Raw genomic sequence first — 18,547 nt, 5'->3', positions numbered from 1 at the left:
TATTATTAGCTTCAGGGGTGGAATTTAGTGATTCATCAGTTGCATAAAACACCCAGTGCTCATTCCATCAAGTGTCCTCCTTAATGCCCTAGTTGCATTCACCTAGTTGCAATCACCTAGTTGCCCTACCCTTCACCTCCCTTCCCTCTAGCAACCCTGTTTGTTTCCAATAGTTAAGAGTTTCTTATAGTTTGTTTTCCTCTCTGTTTTTATCTTATTTTACTTTTCCTTCCCTTCCCCTATGTTCATCTGTTTTGTTTCTTAAATTCCATATATATGTCATTTGTCTTTCTCTGATTACTTATTTCGCTTGGCATAATACCCTCTAGTATTGATGTATTTTATATATATATGATTATTTCTCTTTTATTCCTGGAGGATAACTTTGTTGGATAACTTACCATTAAAATGAACTTGTTATTGCTAATAGATGGTTTATTCAAATTGGATGTGAACAAGGTTTACTACATAAGATATGGTCTTAGGAATAAGGTTGATCCAAGGGAAGTTTTCTCCTAGATTCTTTTTTTGCTTGAATTATATTTTAATGTTTTGTAAATGATACTTTGTTTAACTATTATGCATATCCTTGTAAATCTCATGTATGCATAACTATAGATGTGTCTTTGCATATTATTACATTCTGTTAGCTTTTTGATCCTTTATCTCCCACAAATTGCCATGCCGGTTTTAGTTAACGTCCTGCTTGCTTAATCCTGATGCATTATTGATGCTGGACCTCATGGAAAATAGGGACAGAGGTATCTTGTCTACAGCATACAGGATTTCATATATTGAAGGGCTTGAAAATGCTGATTGTTCGCTGAGGTGTCCCATAGATTCTGAGGGGTCAGCATTGTTTTATGTACCAGAGGTGATTAAGATGACAACCAAATTGCATTTGAAGTTTCCAAAATACAAGCCCACTTCTTTAGCCACTCACAGCAGCCTTCTCTTCTGTCTGATAATTAAGGCTGGTACCATGAGTAAGATTCTACTACTACTTTAAGAGCAAGAGAGTACAAACAGGGGAAGCAACAGAGGGAGAGGGAGAAGCAGGCCCCCCTGCTGAGCAAGGAGCCCAACTCGGGCTCCATCCTAGGACCCTGGGACATGAGTTGAGCTGAAGGCAGATGTTTAACTGACTGAGCCACCCAGGCTCCCAAACTACTACTTTTATCCCAATTTTATAACTGCTTAATGTGAAATGTGGTTGCTAAATGTGATGTTAATTGGCTCCACTGGTAGGGGATTCTGGAGAATCTTACATCTTTGAGAGGGATGTTACCTCATTATTTTTCCATAAACATACTTACATATTTAAATCTTTGTGTCACTTTGTCTAGTTCTCATATTTTTTTGTCATACAATTGTGTTAGTTTAAGGCTATATCGTCAGAAAGATATCCCAAAATTATGTATATAATGCCAGTTATCTGATTTAACAAATTCTGAAATTCTTAAGATACAATCACAGACTTTCAAAAACAACAGTACAACATTGGGTCAAAGCATACATGTAATGTGTGTTTCCATATTAGGTTCATATTGTTTCTGAAAGCTTAAAGATCATAGAACTTGCTAGGCATCTTAATTCCCCTCTGGTTTCAGAAGTATTCTGTCAATAAAGTATTCTTGAATCTGAACACGTAAAGTAGATGCTCATATATTTGGGTGGTGCAATAAAAAGTAGGCAACATAGATCTGTCTGCATGCTCAAAATGATCAAGAAAACCCTCTGAAAATATGGCATGTTCAAAGTATTCTTTTAATGCTTCTTGCTAGGTGAAATGAGAGTTTACAACTACTTAGTTCCTTGGATAGATTGAGTGTATGGATAGGATCACAATCAGCAATTGTCTATCCCTTCCATGACTCCTGGTTAGAATCCTTCTTATTTTTGTCTTAGAAAGTATTTATTCCTTGTGGTATTCCAACAAAGCTTTTAAGTTTGCTGAACGTAAGACCTTGGCTGTTTTTTTGTTCTCACTCCTTCACATTAAGCTATAGGGGATCCCTTAACTTTCATTGCATTCTGTTGTCACAGGATCTCTGAAGCACCATGCACTTCTTTAACTACATTTATATGACATGAATACTCATTTTGTCAATGCATTTAATAATAAAAGATTTATCAAAATTCCAATGAGTGACACATACAAATATAGGACATACATAGCCCAAGAAGTTAAGGCTCATATGGAAAGCAACTACTGTGGTTAGCACAAAGCTATTGAAAGCTAGATGGAAATCAATACTGGTAATACTTTGTGATTCAGTTGTCCATTTATAAGAACCCAAACTAGTTATTGGGTTCTTATAATGAAAGAGAAGCTTTTTCTCCTTAGGTTGTAAGTGAGTTTTTATATCCATATTATTTTTTAAAGAAACATTGTAACTCTTAGAAAAACTGCTATTTTAATGAACTATGTGAATCCAGCTTCCAAAAATGCAAGAGAAAGGCGGACCAAAGCCAAAAGCTATAATTAACTGCATGCTTATTTGCTAAAATAAATGTGCAATTCTCACTTCTTTCCCTGAATGGAGTCACTGGGACTACTATCATTAGACTGCCATTACAGTCCTATCATTATAGAAATAATAAGAAACAAGCTCTGGAATCTGCTTTTTCTTCAATTTAGGGGTAATTTGGTGGTAGAAGCAGAAGCAGATGTTATTTTTAGATGTACTTCATAACTCTTACATAGTGATACCTGCATATATCTGTAAATAAACATGAAATCTGGTCATTTTGAATTGTGGCTTAAGGTAAAAATAGTAATTTGCATGTGATTAACATACTTTATCAGAGCATAAAACTTAATTTTGATTGCAAATTCAATAATGATGCAGTAGAAATTAGTTCACTATTTCTGTTTTTATAATTTGCTCAATTTTTCTGTAATTCTGAACACTGAATATTTTGAACATTTCTTACAAACTAATGATTTTTCAACAGCATGCCCTTTCTGCATCTCATTGGTTTTGAGGCCTCTCTCCTTTGTCTTTCTTAATTTGATTCTATAGGCTTTGTCTTACGTCCTATGGAAATACCCTTAAGTGTTGTATAATGCTAAAACCCCATTACCAGCCCAGGCTGTTCTTCTGTGTGCCTGCTCTTGGATGATCCAGAGGTACAGCAACATGTGAAAATCTCCCCACTTAGCTGAGCTCACCAGTGAGTCAAGTTTCTCCAATAGATCAAGATAGAGTCTATCATACAGAAATACTTAAACATGCATGTTTTTCAACTTAACTCCAAATATTCTAAAATGAAGTAACATTATTTTGGCTCACTTGTTCTTCATTTATCACTAATTGTTTCACATATTTCAAAAAAGAGAAAATGACCATCTTTTTCAAATGTTGCTCACTAAAGATTGGATTGGCAACCAGGGAGTTTATTGGTGATATTGAAAAGATGATCTCTAACACATAGTGGGGGCAAAACTAGATTGATGAGAGTTTAAGAGAGTGAAAGATGAGAAAGTAGAAATAACAAAAACATTGAACAATTTGAGTAATTTTACCATGAAAAAAGGACATAAGATTTAGAAGCCAACTGATAAAGAATCTAGGTTCAATAGGGATTTTTTTCTTTAAGATTGTAATTATTACAGTTATTATTGTACTAATTGTATTGATATTGATTGAAATGTATTGTATTGAGATGAGAAAGCAGAAAGGAAAAAATAGATTATACCATACAGAGGTGTGTTAATTGCAGAGGAAATGCAATTTAGTGAGTATATTGAGGGATTAGATTTAGGATTCAGAACATGTCATTGTAAGAAGAAGGAAGGCTGTGGATATAGTTTAGAAAAAATATTTTAGAAAATGTTGTGGAAGAAGATGAAGATAAGGAGATAAGTGAGGGAATGTACATGGGCAATAGACTGTCAACAGAAATGGGGCTAGAGATGTTATAGATTGTTTAGATCATGAATTACAAATTGATATATTTGGGGGATCCTGAGATGTTAGAGATTGAGTCAGCTGATAAACTATAAAGGGCCATAGGTAAAAATAGTCTGGATAAAAGTAGAAGCTGGAATGACTCAATTATTCTTGAGGAACTTGAGATGATCAGAAATATACTTTGTGATGGCATTGGTTAGACCAGAGTGTCTTGAGGGTCATGAATAATTAATGATAAATGTAGCCTAATTTCTTTTCAACTTACAGTGATTGTGTTGGCAATGTTGGGGGAGGGGTGGCATTTGCCTCTTTTTTTTTTTTTTTTTTTTGCTGACCTCTTTCCCACATAGCGAGACAATATCTGACTTCTTAAGTTGAAATGAGGAAAGGGAAAGTAGTATGTTTATTTCATTGAAACTTGGTTTCTTCTGTTTTATCAATTAAGACTTTTAATAGAACACTTTCTTTGATTCTTTGGAAACACTGCTACATACCAAGTTACCCTTCTATAATTCCCTTGACCTAAGTTAATGCATTTTCTTGAATTAGTGGTTCTTCCATACTTTATCAGTACACTTCTAGATTCTTCTCTAGTAAGACCTATGTGTACCTCTCTGTAGTCCTTGTGTTCACAATCTAAGGTATTTTCATGTTAACTCCCTTTCATTCATGATCCACACACATTTTTTGCTCCACAAATTCTAGGAGCACAACTTAATCTTAACATAGTGGCCTCTTGCTCCTCTACTTCATTGGCAAAGCAGATAATTATATCCTTATCCTCTAGATTTCCCAGATAGGAATAACATGTCACTTTGCCAAATCCTCCACTTTAAGAAAATTTCTTTGAACCTCACTAAATTTCCCACTTGAAGTACCCTCCCTGAGCTTAACGTGGAAAGCTGGAGCTCCATCGCACATACATGTACTTTCCTCTTGAGAACAGTGGCATTTATAGTATAATAGAAACTTTCTTTTTTTGTTTTTTAAGATTGTATTTATTTATTCATGAGAGATACAGAGAGAGAGAGGCAGAGACACAGGCAGAGGGAAGAGAAACAAGCCCCAGGCAGGGAGTCTGATGTGGGACTCCAGGATCACGCTCTGAGCCAAAGGCAGACACTCAACCCCTGAGCCATTGAGCTACCCAGGCATCCCAATAATAGAAACTTTCTACAAAGAAATTCCCTCCATGCATACTTATCTTCCAACTACCTGACCCTTTTATATACTCAGGGTTGCTAGTGGATTCTAGGGTCATAAAGCACATTAAAAACAATGAAAACAAGCAAAAAGCATTTTTTAACTCTGCATATGCTCTACTACTCTTTTCTTCATATGTAATATGTATTATATCTCCATGTCTTTTTAATTTTAGGTTATCCCAAAATTTAGGTTATCCTTTCTGTTTTATTTTTAAAGTAATGCTTAGTAAAAAGCAACACTCTGTGGGAATTACAAATTTAAATTTTTTAAAAATAATTCTCTATTCTAAAAAAATCTGTCAATTTTGGGGCAAGATAAGAATAACATATATAAAAGGTGCAGAAGCTAAACCAAAATGGTGATAAGTTGTGTTAGGATTAAGAAAGTGAGACTTAGAGATTGTAGATCTCAGAATTTTTCATTTTCTTCTTCAGAGATATTTATTCTTTTCAGAATATTGGATTCACAAAAATGACTTTCTTGCACAAGTTCTGCTTCCCATTCTCTGTGTTGATTTTAATAGTTTTTTTTTAAAAAACAGCTAGTTTTGAAGAAACTGGGAAATGATTTCCTCTCTTTTCCTCCCAATTTTCAGGATTTTTTAAAAAAATATATACTTGTTCTTAATTTTTCATGTATTCTATTTATTTTAAACTTTTCATTTCATGGATATAGAACACTAATATTAAGCATGTGGCAGTTCTTCTTAATTTTATTTCTAACTATGTACCATTTATTTTAAATTGTATCTATCTCTTTTTTTCTCTTACCCCTTACTTTTATTGAGTACTTTAGTTTCCTTAATTTTCAGTTACATATTAAAATTCAGGATAATACAGATAACAACCATACCCTTTAAATATTTCTTATCTCTTCATTTTTAAAATATTTTCTTTCTTTATTTAGAGCAGGGTGAGGAGTGAGAGGCAGTGGGGGAAGAATCTCATGCAGACTGTGCACTGAGCATGGAGCCATACTTGGGGCTGTCTTATTACCCTGATATCATGACTTGAGCCAAAACAAAGAATCAGGCACTCAGCTGACTGTGCTACGCAGATGCCCCACATATCTCATATTTTAAAAATATATATTTTAACCTCTTTATTGCTTGCATTTAATGTTACATTAAAAATATATTCCTTATTTAAAAATTTATTTTTAAAAATGTCTGGATCTGGCTTAAATCCTTGTACAGGTAAGCTCTAAAAGTCTCCACTATATATAATGCCAAGGGAAAATATAGAACCTTCCTTTTCTGGTAGAAATGATAAGGCATCCTTATTGACTAATAAATATTCAATTATTTTGTAATTTATCTGAAAACAATGATAATATCTATCTTTTAACCAGACTTATTTGAAGAATTAATTTATGGAGTTCAGAGAAAACTTCATGGAACAAGGAAATTTTGAAACTGCAATATATAAAATTTGAAATGACCAATTTAGTACAAAATTATAACAGGCAATTCTTTGAGTCTATAGTTATAACTTTAAAAATATGAATCTTATTCTAAACACATGATATGGTCCCTTGACATTTTTATCTCATTCTGCTCAGTTCAATTTGATCAAAGAGGGTGTGATGCAATAACACCTATTCAGAAATGTTTTTGATAGATAAGAGGTTTTAGATAGATTATACTCTTTCTTGTTAATCCACATCTAATAGAAAACATATTCAGAAGTCAAAAGAGCCATCAAATCATAGTTTCTGCTTAGATGTATTGATAATTCTCATCTTTGCTCTCTTAGAAGATTTATCTTTGGTTTCCACCATGCCTAGACCCACACTTTTACCAGTGGATGATCTTTGAACAGGACACTAAACTCCACTACTCTTTACCACTTCATTACACCCTTCTGATAATAATCCAACTACGGATGAACTCAACTCATTTCTTCATGCTTGTATACAGTGACACAGATTATTTTGTAAAGGATTTTTATATATTACTTAAAATGGGATTTTTAATGATCAGTCTGGTGCAGAGACAGAATAGCACTATGAAGGGACATATGAAGAGAAAAGAGGTTCATTATACTTTCAAGTCCTAGAAGAGGGAGGCATAACACACTGCACAAGAAGCAAAATGTAAGGAGCACCAAAGAAGTGGGCTTAACTCAGCAAATGGGGAGCTGAGTGAGGATTCCTGAGGGCCAGGGTGGAGTACTTAAGCAAAAGGCCTGGCGGGATTTTATTGATTTGTTTGAGTGTCATTAAGTCACAGTCAGGGCAGGAAAGGGAATTTGTGGCAGGGACCAGCTTAATCACACTGGTTTATGTAAGCAGGAAGCCTAAGCAGGATGCTCAAAGCCTATTTACAAGAATGTTGAGGCATTAGAAAATGATAAAGTTTTAAAGAATTACAATACAGAGGTGTCAGTTTCTACAGAAATTCACAGCATGATGAACTGATTCAGCTTCAAATGCACAATCAACATTTCTATATCTTATCTATATCTATAGCAGTGAGTTTCCTGCTCAGCTTACTCTGTTATCCTCCACAATGGTCATTTTCTTCTCTCAAATCTATCTTCCACTCTGTTTACTTTCTTATACTCATCTCATTTTAAAGTAAAAGAACCAAAATAATAATAATAATAATAATAATAATAATAATAAATAAAGTAAAAGAACCATCCTCTTTCTTTTGTTATGCCCAAGATCTCCAATCCGAGAAACCACCGAGGAGCTGACACCGATGCAAACACACGAGGGTTTATTTACAAACTCGAGCTTGGGTCCAAGTGTACCCGACACAGCGGAGCAGGGACTTGGACCCTGAGGTGGGTTTCAGCTTAGTTTTAAGGACTGGTCTAGGGGACCTCCAGAAGGGGTGGAGCAATTCCTCAAGTTCTGTTTACATTTTGATATGGGGCCCTCAAGGGCATTGAGCTCTGTTCTCATTCTAATAGGGGCTTCCTGCCCTCCGCTTGGGCTCTGTTTTTATTCTAATATGGGGCTTTCTAGGACATTAAGCTGTAAGCTGTTCTTCCTGTAACTGAAGTAAGGTAAAGTTCAGCTCTTCTTCACAGGGGCCTGGGATGGCTGTACTTGTGCTAACGCTGAACTTAAAGTAGAAAGGCCTTAATTTTCTCGGCCTCCACACTTTTCTTTTTCTTTCTTTCTTTTTTTTTTTTTTAAAGATTTTATTTATCTATTCACGAGAGACACAGAGAGAGAGGGGCAGAGACACAGGCAGAGGGAGAAGCAGGCTCCATGCAGGGAGCCTGATGTGGGACTTGATCCCGGGACTCCAGGATCACACCCTGGGTAAAAGGCAGGCACTAAACCGCTAAGCCACCCAGGGATCCCCACTTTTTCTTTTCTAAAAAGATTTTATTTATTTATTCATGACAGGCACAGAGAGAGAGGCAGAGACATAGGCAGAGGGAAGAAGCAGGGTCCATGAAGGGAGCCTGATGTGGGAATCCATCCCAGGACTTCAGGATCACACCCTCACCCTGGACCAAAGGCAGGCACTGAACCGCTGAGCCACCCAGGGATCCCCTGCATTATACAATCACTTGCTTGATTTTCCTCTACTTTCAAGATGGCCAGTCACATGGGTTTGAAAACATATTCTTATTTAAACTAAGCAAGTCTGTGCTGTGGAGGCCGAGAAAATTAAGGCCATTTCACTTTAAGTTAAGTGTTAGCACAAGTACAGCCATCCCAGGCCCCTTTGAAAAAGAGCTGAACTTTACCTTATTTCAGTTACAGGAAGAACAGCTTACAGCTTAATGTCCTAGAAAGCCCCATATTAGAATAAGAACAGAGCTCAATGCCCTTGAAGGCCCCATATCAGAATGTAAACAGAACTTGAGAAATTCCTCCACCTCTTTTGGAGGTCCCCTAGACCAGCCCTTAAAACTAAGCTGAAGCCCACCTCGGGGTGCAAGCCCCTGCTCCTCTGTGTCGGGTACACTTGGACCCAAGCTCGAGCTTGTTAATAAACCCTCGTGTACTTGCATCGGTGTCGGCTCTTTGATGGTTTCTCGGATTCTCAATCTTGGGCACAATATGTGCCACTGATTATCTCTAGCCAATGACAAGCACCTGTTGCTCTTAGCCATACTATATAAAAAAACCTTATCAATATTACAACTTAATTTTATTATTTTCACTCACATTGTTTTCTACTGTGACTCCTAGTCCATCAGTTCATTGAATAAGATTTTTCTAAAGCCACTAATCACCAGGACTTGTCTTTAGGCATAAAGAATTACTATGTCCATAGCAATTGCTAAAATAACAAAGTACTTCTGCCCTGAGGCATGCCCCCATCCAATTTTCTCCCTCTTCTTGCCCATAAGCACCAGCTTCACTTTATGTAGCCTTTTGCCTAATTGTCCAAGAACCTGCAACTAAAAGATTGTCTGTCATAATGAGGCACTTAGAGCCCTGCTTTAGCTTTACAACCAATATCTGATCATTTATTGCCATGCTTTATAATTGTGAATTGTTTGGAATATATTTATGACTTTTATGTCATAAATGCAAAGCAAACAAATTTTTTACCATGCATAGTTTTTTCTTTTTAATTTACAGTAACATAGTTACATGGCTCCCTTCTTTAAAATATATTTTTCCTTGAATATAAGAAGAGTATATTCCCGATTTTCTACTTTATATTCTTGGTTCTTCTCTTTTTACCTTGAGGTTTCAACTTTTTATTTATTTTTTAACCTTTTTTTTTTTTTAAAGATTCTATTTATTCATTCATGAGAGACACACAGAGAGAGAGGCAGAGACACAGGCAGAGGGAGAAGCAGGCTCTATGCAGGGAGCCCAACATGGGACTCAATTCGGGGTCTCCGGGATCACATCCCAGGCTGCAGGCAGCGCTAAACCTCTGCATCACCGGGGCTGCCCTTATTTTTTAACCTTTTAGGCAACATTAGGCCTCTTTCCTTTTTTAACTTTCTGGCTTCCTAGGCAATTATACATATGTATATCTGTAGCTCAATGGTCACGTATAAATGATGACTCACATATTTGTATCTTTAGCCCAGTACATTCAGCTGTTTTAATTAAAATCTTTACTTGGTTGTCTTAAACAGAACTCCTATCAGCTTGTCCAAACAGAATTCATGTTTTTTTTCTCAGCCAAATCTGTCCTAATTAGTGAATTGTCCTTCAACTCATCAAGAAATGAGCACTGATTTCTTTCTGGATGTCTTTTCCCTTCTACCCATATCTTGAATCTCTCTTGAATCTGTTCACTATTTTTGATACTGGTCATTTTACCTCAGTCAAGAAGCTTATATTTTGTTGCTAGACTATTCCTGTAGCTTTCCAACTGGTCTCCTTACTCCACTTCCCACTGTTTGCCACACAACATTAAACTCCAAAATTAGCAAAATCTCATCATGTCAACATTCCAAACACCCACTATTGCACTTTGGTTAAGGACAATGTCAGGATATATCAACTCTTATATTTAGCCCTGCCCGTATCAGTAGCCTTAAAGTATCTCTTGTTCACCTTCATGGTCATCACTATGGACATACTACCTATTATAACTTCATGTTCCCTTATGCTAAAGGGCCATTTTCCATGCTAGTCTCAATCCTGAAAATTACCTTTCATACAGTCATTCCAAACTCCATGGAAGTGACTTGCCTGGCTAATTCCCATCTATCTTTCAGGCATCAGCTCAATTATCTGTGAATTCTTAAAGTCCATTACATTAGTGTTATTTCTTAGCACTATGTAATTCTCCTACATCACAATTATCAAGATATAATTTCATAATAATTTAGGTTTTTGTATACATGAAGATAGATATTCAGTAGCTAAATTTCACACTATAAAATAGTAATGAAAAAAATAAAATAAAATAGTAGTGAGTATATATACTGTATAATACTAAAAATGGTAAGGGATGGCATCCTGTAACTAAACCCATTAATAATGTTGCAGAGAAATACACAGGTATTCATTCCAAGTTGAATCAGTGAAGGATATCTATTCCTACCATCTAGGTATCAGTTCAGATAAGATATAGTTAATAAATACATTTAGAGCCGAATTTACCAATAAAAATAAGAAAAGAAGCAGAGAAGGAAAGGAGTTAGAGGAGTTTTAGTACTATAGGGATTGAGATATATATGTTAAGTAAGCATTCAAATTTTTACATCTATATATTGGAATTTATTAATTTTCTGGTGTAATATGAAAAACAAGAGAACTGAAAGACACATTTAAAAATTATTTACAACCCAATTTTGAGGTCATTTTTATGTGCAGTTGATTTGCCTTTTTTAACTTTAAATTAATCCTATAATATTCCTTTGTTATAATATAATCAAGTTAATAAAGTGGAGAATTATATAAAATAGACACACTCTCACCATATATAAAGTCTCAGTAATTTTGAAATGGAATATTTTCTATTTAATGCTCTTATCATTAGAATGGATTATTTTAATAGATTTAGATTTAATTTACTTCATCCTATTCTTTTTCCTGCCCATGAGAAATAATATTTTATATAATTTTGATTATTTCACTAGTTTGTTAATACTTTAAAATAAGTGAATTCATGGAAAGGAGTTAAAGACTTCAATGTGTCTTATTGAGGTATAATCTTTCATTGTACAATAATGACATTACTGTAAAAGTCTGAAACAGTCAAGCATTGTTTTTTGTAAAGACATCATTCCAGAAGGCATGTTAGTGATGGCAACCTGTGTTAAGATCATGTCAGTTTTTCATACATTCTTACAGAATTCTGAAATCATTCTTATTGATTATAACTTTCTTACAAAACACAATGACTTACAGAAAAAAAAGATGGCTATAGTCATTATGTGTTAAGGAAATGCTCCTCAACAAATAAGTAATGAAAAAAATTAATAATAAATAAAATAAATACATTTAATTAAAAGGAAAGTTTTTAAAAAAATTTTAAATTAACTTGAGAAAAAGGAATTTTATGATTATTTAATGGAATATATATATGTATATATATATATAGAAAACCTATAAATACAAGCTTTTATCTGTGAGCACAAGAAATGATTGAAAAATATTTAATGAATCAACAGTTCAAAAGAAGAAAATAGATTAGAAATTTAAAGACATTAGCAGTTAAAATCAGGAAAAAAGAAAAAAAATAATTTACAATATTTAATTTAAGTCCTTGGTAGGACAGAGATTATGAACAATAATCAGTTCAATAACTTTGGGTAGGGAAAAATTTGTGATCATAATGCTTGCTCAGATTAAAAAAAAATGACTATTAATGTCCTTAAAGTAATGAGTGCATACTAAGCAGAATAGTTACTGCAGAAAATTGACTTAAGGAGAGAATTCTTCCAAAAATAAAAAGTTTAATGAGTCTTATGGAAGAATTCAAGATAATTGATATGCCTAACATAAGGATTCTAGGAGGGAAAAAGGGCAAAGAAAAGTAAATAATTGAAAAAAAATAGCATTAGACATTTTTCATCTCAGTTAAAAATGGAAGCTCATCAACTATCAAAAAAATTAGTAAAGTGAGCAAATGAGTCATTCTAAAAACGTGTAATTCTCTTCAAAAAAATTTTTAGAAGATGTAACATCCATTGATCCAACATTGTCTGACAAATAGGGAGCTCAAGAAACATATTTAAGGACATTCGGCAGTCCTCAGAAAGTAGCAGAAATCAAAGTAAAGACTAATGATTACACTGCCTTACACACAAGAAAATTATATAATAATGATAATAAATCTCTCTTTTATAAGAACATTTCTTCACTAAGTGCAGGCTGTCATTACAAAAATTATTTGTTCTCTTATGATCATTATAGTAGGAGAGAGTCATTACTTCTGCCACTATTACCAATTGAAAAGAAAGGTCAAGTGAGCTGTTGAAAGATTGGCAGTGGCACTGAAAATAAAAGCAAGTGCTTTTAAAATAAAATTTCCATCACTGTACTTAAAATGAGAAATAAAACTCTAAATAAGGAAAACTCTGGATTTTTGTTCCGGAGTGACTCAGAGAAGGGTCTGGTCAATAATTTAAGTACAAAGATTTTTTGTTTTAAAAAAAGGACCAAGACAATAATTAAAAAAAAAAAAAAAAAAAAAAAGCTTAGTTTTGTAAAATACTCATAGTGGTATATTCTCAAAAATTTTCAGTTGAATTTACATATTTTCCATTCTGGATTCATCAAGAGTAGCTAGCAATCCTAGTATGGACTCAGCCTCACCTTTATTATGGTGTGATCTCTGTGGCAATTAAGGAATCTCTAGATTTAGTTCATTTGATCTACAACTACCATAAATCTAATAAAAGTAACAATCATTAGTTTACATGGTAAATACTGCCTCATTTCTAACTTTTATACTATAAATCTAGTAATGAAGAAAATAATAGAATACTTTAAGTAAAATAATAAAAAATCGGTGGTGGGTGGCTCAGTCAAATAGCTGACTGTTGATTTTGGCTCAGATCATGACCTCAGGGTCCTGGGATTGAGCCTCAAATTGAACCTCCATGTTAATCGTGGAGTCTGCTTGAGGATTCCCTCTGCTTCTCCCTCTGTTTCTTTTCTCTCTCTTTCTCTCCCTCTTTCTCTCTTCTTCTCTCCTTAAAATGAATGAATACATCTTAAAACACTCACACACATACACACAAACACACAAAGAGATTTCTTTATACTTTCAGATGTGATTAAAAATACATAATATGAGAACTTTTTAAAAAAGATTTTATTCACTTATATATCTGGGGGAGAGACAGAGAGTGAGAGAGTGCACAAGTGGGGGTGGGGATGGGCAGAGGGAGAGCGAACAGACTCCTCACTGAGCAGGGAGCTGGTCATGGGGCTTGATCCTAGAACTCTGAGATCATGACCTGAGCCAAAGGCAGATGCTTAACTGGCTGAGCCACACAGGCACTCCCATAATATGAGATTTCTTATGCATATTGCTTTATGGCTATTGCATAAGAAGCCACCATGCACATAAGCAAGTATTTACCGATAAACAGCAACAAAACAACCCTCATAATCTTCAAAATCATTTATCTTACTCTATTCTGTTATTATTTAAGATATCTATCTTAAGTTTCTAGATATCAAATTTAAAATTACATAATTCAATAATAATTACTTATTAAAATTTAAAGATTTTTCTCTCATAGCAAACTATCTAAGCATGGGTATGTTCCAACTCGGGAATTTTGAAAACAGCCAAGAAAATGAAGTGAGCTGTCAGATCCTGATTTGTACAGGGACAGGGAAATAGGCATAATATGATTAAAAGAACATCATGTTTAAAATCTGATTATAATGTAAAATAGATATATGTACATATATCATTCTTAATCTTTTTTTTTAAAAATATTTAATTTATTTATTCATGAAAGACACACAGAGAGAGAGAGAGAGAGAGAGGCAGAGACACAGGCAGAGGAAGAAGCAGGCTCCATGCAGGGAGCCCGGTTTGGGACTCGATCCCAGGTCTCCAGGATCACGCCCTGGGCCAAAGGCAGGCACTAAACCGCTGAGCCATCCAGGGATCTCCCAATCTTTTCAAAAAGTTAAGTTTAAAATTTGAAAAGCAACCGAATGAGAGATAGCTATAAACAAGGATACTTTTATAGGAAAAAAAAAAGTATGGTCTAGTCTTCCATAAAAGACTCACTAGCCATAAAATATTGGAAAAATGACTATAATGCTTTGAGACAAAAATATGATAATTTTGTAATTTTATTACCACAAAATTTCTTATGTGTGCAGTCAATGCATTATAAACACTGATGCTCAAAGGATCAAAAGTTATTGTAGCTATATGTCTGTGCCAAATGATGAGCACCAGGTGCCGTATGGAAGTGCTGACTCACTATATTATACACCTGAAACTATTATTACACTGTATGTTAATGAACTAGAATTTAAATAAAAACTTTTTAAAAAGTACTAAAACCAAAAGATAAATCCAAATACAAATGTAAGAAGTAAAATATTGATATATGAAAGCTACACTAATGAATAGCAGGAATCCAAAGATAGGCAAAATAGGCTCAATCCATTTTGAAAACATTATTTCAAAGAAAATGTTAATGATGAGAATGTTCCTGAAAATAATTTCTTCAATGTAATGTATTTGATTTTGTATGTGTATAATACCATATGTTAATGTATATTAATAAGATTATTCGTATTGCTAATAAAACCAATATAAGAGAACATGTGGAAAAAGGCTGAGCAAAAATAACTTCTAATTTTCTTCCTACACATAGAAAATATTTAATAGTGTATTTTATCAATAGGTTTTTAAACTTTCAAATAAAATATAAAATTATAATGGAAAAAAGAATATAAAGATTAAATCAGAAATTTTAAAGAAAAAACAGTTTGGAAAAGTCATGACATAAAGTTTCAAATCTTCTAGGAAAAAATAAAGATGATTAAGATTAGAATAAAAATATATAAAATTTACTGTAAAGTAAAAAATAATGTCTCATCGATTAAGAAATGAATATTAGGGATCCCTGGGTGGCGCAGCAGTTTGGTGCCTGCCTTTGGCCCAGGGCGCGATCCTGGAGACCCGGAATCGAATCCCACATCGGGCTCCCGGTGCATGGAGCCTGCTTCTCCCTCTGCCTGTGTCTCTGCCTCTCTCTCTCTCACTGTGTGCCTATCATAAATAAATAAAAAAAAATTAAAAAAAAAAAAGAAATGAATATTAGAGTAGACAAAAATAGTAACATAAACAAAACTCCTAAATTCAGGACCAGATGTAGGGCAACAATAGAAAACCAAAAACTAAAATTTATAGAAGCACATGCTCTTGAATCAAAGAAGTCCTACACACATAAAATTGTTCAACATGTTCATGTAAAAATTGGTGAAAAAATACCTCAGCCTAGATAATTTGGGATTGAAGAAGATGGAGCCACTATGATAATAAATCTGTCTAATGAGAGAGGTTTTCAAAATGATGAATGGAAAATAAAACACTCTAACCTTACAATTATTCATCTGGCCAAAGTAGCAGTCATAAGAGTGGTAACTAAATATACTTCTGGGGGAAAAAAAAGGACTCAGAAAAAAGACAACCAGGCAATTTTGTGGAGAGAATTGTTCAAGGATGTACTTTAGCCACATCCATTTACTGGTCTGTAAACTGGCTCTGTACACAGAGGGCAAGGAGAGGCTAAAGAAAGAAGCAGGCCACTACACATTAGGAAGTGACAACTTTATTTTTTCCTGTTTTCTTTTCTTTAAATTTTTATTAAATTCTAGTTAGTTAGCAAATAGTGTAATGTTGGTTTCAGGAGTTGAATGTAGTGATTCATCACTTTACACATAACATCCAGTGCTCATCAAAACTGCCCTCCTCCAGTGAGGCTTGCCTTGGGGGGCTGCAAGTGGAGTAGATCTCTGCATTTGCTTGCCAGATCCTTAAAAGCTTATTACAGCGGCCACAAGTCATGTATATAATCCAGATGGTCACAACAACACATCACTATCTCAAGGCTGTACTTTAAGTTTGGGGAAGGCAAATGGAATGCACATTCCAAGTACAAGGGATGGGGTGAGATGACTCAAACTGCCTGGGTCCAGCTAGAGGGTTACTTAATGGCAACCTCCTCTTGATGACCCCTTCCAATGCTGCTCCACTTCAGGTACTAGTGGTGAAGAAAGGGAAAACAGAATTAACAATGTTATAGATACTTAAAATATTATTTAAAAAATTTTGTGCAGTATGATTGATATTTTGAGTGTATTTTTCATGATACATTTCTGGAAGTCTCTATTAAAGAAATAAATTTATTTGATTATGGGTTTGTGGTTATTTTTTTTCTGGTTTTAAATTTAATATCCTATTTTATTTACTAGGGATATTTAAAAATTAATTACAAAGTTAAAATCATTTCAAATGCATAGAGATTGGAATAGTTTTTCTAACAAAAAAGTCAATGCAAAACATTAAAAACACATTGGCCTCAATATCGAGAGTAATTATATTACTTATAATTATAATTACTTATTACTTATATATTACTTATATTACTTATAATTATAATTACTTATAATTATATTACTGGTTTTGACAAATAGAGGAAAGTTATTTTGTTATTAATAATTACATCAACATAGAATATGCCTAAAGTTCATAAAGCAAAATTATGGACATAATTTGACTCTAGAAGAAAAGCAACATAAAGTGCTTTACACACAACATAAAGTGTGTGTGTGTGTCTGTGTGTGTGTGTATATATATAACTAATACCCAGGAATTATGTATAAGAAAATATTTAGGGGATCCCTGGGTGGCTCAGCAGTTCAGCGCCTGCCTTTGGCGCAGGGCATGATCCTGAGATCCCGGGATCGGGTCCCGTGTCCCGCATCGGGCTCCCTGCATGGAGCCTGGTTCTCCCTCTGCCTGTGTCTCTGCCTCTCTATCTCTCTATCATGAATAAATAAATAAAATTTTTTAAAAAAGAAAATATTTAATTTTTCAGGGTGCCAGGGTGGCTCATTCAGTCAGGCCTCTGACTCTTGATTTCAGCCCAGGTCATGATCTTGGGGTCCTGAAATGGAGCCCCACATGGGGTTCCACTCTTGGCCGAGAGTCTGCTTGGGATTTTCTCTCTTCCTCTCCTCTCTCCCTGCCCCTGCACACACTCTCTCTCTCTCTAAAATAAATAAATCTTTAAAAAAAAGAAAATGTTAAATTTTCAGTTTGTTACATTACAGTGAAATTTGAATACATTTCTAAATTATTTTATTTCATTTGCATTTCTCAATTATGAAATATTTGAATATACAAGTTATTCATTAGTATAATTGTAAAATGTATATCCATTAGTCTACCACCCAAACTAAGAAATAGAACATGACATTTCCAATATATTTACTCTTTACTTCTTCTTTTTTTTTTTATAAATGAAGTATTTTTTTTTATTTATTTTTATTTTTATTTTTTTTTAAATTTTTATTTATTTATGATAGTCACACACACACAGAGAGAGAGAGGCAGAGACATAGGCAGAGGGAGAAGCAGGCTCCATGCACCGGGAGCCTGATGTGGGATTCGATCCCGGGTCTCCAGAATCGTGCCCTGGGCCAAAGGCAGGCGCTAAACCGCTGCGCCACCCAGGGATCCCCTACTCTTTACTTCTTATGCTACAACAATTAGAATTGATACAAATACTTTTTACAGTACAAGGTATTTCCTTCTGGTATTTCTTTTTTCATGTTTTTATTTTCAACCATTTTTATAATATTATTATTATTTTTAAAGATTTTATTTATTTATTCATGAGAGACACAGAGAAAGAGGCAGAGACAGAGGAGGAAGGAGAAGCAGGCTTCCTGAGGGGAGCATGATACCAGACTTGATCCCAGGATCCCAGGATCATGGCCTGAACCAAAGGTAGACGCTCAAACACTAACTAAGCCACCCAGGTGTCCCAGAG

The sequence above is a fragment of the Canis lupus genome, chromosome 17 (assembly GCF_003254725.2).
Source record: "Canis lupus dingo isolate Sandy chromosome 17, ASM325472v2, whole genome shotgun sequence".
Classification (NCBI taxonomy): Eukaryota; Metazoa; Chordata; class Mammalia; order Carnivora; family Canidae; genus Canis; species Canis lupus.
This window is presented reverse-complemented; position numbering follows the sequence as displayed.